This window comes from Chaetura pelagica, unplaced genomic scaffold (assembly GCF_000747805.2).
Source record: "Chaetura pelagica isolate M959 unplaced genomic scaffold, ChaPel_1.0 scaffold9, whole genome shotgun sequence".
Classification (NCBI taxonomy): Eukaryota; Metazoa; Chordata; class Aves; order Apodiformes; family Apodidae; genus Chaetura; species Chaetura pelagica.
Window position 1 is genome coordinate 652,522 of NW_009954494.1, and position 2,504 is coordinate 655,025.

A 2,504-nucleotide genomic window follows, 5' to 3' on the forward strand; every position below is an offset into this window, starting at 1 on the left:
TTTAATCAACATTCCCAGCTTAATCAATGGGAGTTTTGCTAGCCTGAAACCCAAATCAGGATCTTTACCCTGGTGCTTTTCCTTTTCCTATCAGGACAACTGGTTATGGATAAATATATGGAGATACACTTTGCTGTAGAAATGCTGGTTATGGATAAATGTTGCTGCAAAAATGATTGAATGTCAGTTGGATTGCTTTTTTTGTTTGGTTGGTTGGTTGGTGGGTTTTTGTTGGGTTTTGGGTTTTTTTTACCCCTCCAGCTCTAAAAAAAGCCTACAGTTGAAATTTTCTAGCAGCAACTTGCTTAGGCTGGCTAGAGACATCTGCTAATTAATTTTTTATTAATAAACTCTTCTGACTCATAGTCCTTATCCTAAGCCACAAGACCATCCTTTCCTCCTGACTTAAGATCCATAAGACCTAAGAAGCTGACTCTGACTCACTGAAGGAGAGCTGGGATTGGACTGTGTCTGCTGTGTGCATCTTTCTTCTGAAACAACGCAGCCAGAAATATGATGGGAGGAAGCCCCTTGTACACTGGCCCTGATTTTTCTCTGGGAATCGCTGGTGTTTTGATTGGTCCCCTTGTTATGAGAATGAATTAGGCTCAGATTTGTAAACAGCCATCTAACCACCCCTGTGCTGACAGGCACAGACATCAGGAAATATGTAGTTAGTTCCACCAGCACTGCATCCTTGAACTTTGATTGTATGTTCCTCTGTCTTACCAGGGGAAGTAGAACAACACATCTGTAACAAAAAGCTTCCTGCTGGACTTTTCATACTAACCATTTCCAGCTTTTTTTCCAAAGCAGGGTTTTCAGGAAAATATTTTCTAATTGAAAGATACTGATTCCTTAAAACTATTGTTTTTCTTGTGGGAGCTACAAAAGAAAACATGCCCAATATGTTTCTTAGATAAAAGTAATAAGGAAAAACTGGATGTCAAAGCATCACGTTTTTCCATTGGTGACATTTAGAATAGTGCTTTATTTATTCAAATATCTTTTACAATTTAAATTATTTTACTTTAAAATGATAAAAAATTCAGCTTGAGACTATTGAAGTGAAATATTTCCATTGAGTCAAACTGCATTTTTACTGTTTGCCTTTGAATATTTTCCACAGCTTGACTTTATCTCCCATTTTGTGACTTGAAGGACTTTCCATTCCAAGTACCTTCTCTCCACAGAAGATAGTAACCAAATATCTTGTGTCCAAGAAAAAATAGGTTGAGTTCCAGCTCAGATAATCCACGTGTGCCCTTGTAATATACAGCAAAGTTCAGCTGTCAGGCAGGCAAGAGAGGAGTGCTTCATCAGACCAAACATGGCACTGGCCTTCCACAAGGAGGTACCAGCATGAGGCTCAGCAGGACAAGAAAGTGGACAGGACTAGACAAAAATCAGGGACAATCATTTTTCTGCATATATGTATTGAATTTCCAGTTGCAAAAATGCAACATGTTGATTCACAGTCATCAGGATGGATGTCCCCGTGTAACAAAAGCACCAGGTTTTCAGTATTCATTTCTAATGCTAAAATCCTGCAGAAAAATCTGTTAGAGTGCACAGGGAGAGACAAAGCTCACAGTGAAGTACCAGGCTGTAGCACCAGAGAAAAGAAGATGCAGAGGCAGTTGCTGCCTTTCTTTACCCACGTTGCGTGCCTGCCTTCAGCCCTGCACAGTGCTGGGACCAGGAGTGCACCAGTAACTTTGACTGCATCCTGTGTATTTGTGACAACGTCTCCAAAGGCTGCAGCAAGCCCACACTAGATCCAACTCCCAGAAATGAAATACCACCTGTGCCTCAGGCAAAAAAGCCCTACTACAACTGCAACCACCTCCAGGGTCACAATTGTGATTACTACCTGAAGACAGAAACCACAATCAAACGTAGACCCTTGAGCAGCAGCCCTGCCAGCCCTGCCTGCTGCATGTTCTGGGCTAGGATGCTGAGATGCTTGGGCTGCTGGGATGCTGGGTGTGGGGCTGCTGGGATGCTGAGCAGCAGAGCCGTGTAGCTTTGGGACTGCTGTGCAGCTTGGATATTGTGCTGGATGCCGGGTTGTGGGACTGCTGGGCTGTAGGGCTGCAGGGCTGCTGGCCTGTGAGGGGAATGCCGGGATTCAGAGATGTGGGGCTGGATGCCAGGCTGTGGGTCTGCTGGCTGCGGGTCTGATGGAGTGCTTTGCTGTGGAATTTCTGGGACACCGAGCGGGGGGAATATGAGGCTGCTGGGTGCTGGGCACATGGAAACGATGGGCTGGAGGGCTGGGGCTGGGCGGAAGGGCTGCAGGACTGCTGAGATGCCGGGCTGTGGGTCTGCTGGCTGCGGGTCTGATGGAGTGCTTTGCTGTGGAATTTCTGGGACACCGAGCGGGGGGAATATGAGGCTGCTGGGTGCTGGGCACATGGAAACGATGGGCTGGAGGGCTGGGGCTGGGCGGAAGGGCTGCAGGACCGCCCGGCTGCGTGCGGATCTGCTGGCTGCGGGGCGGG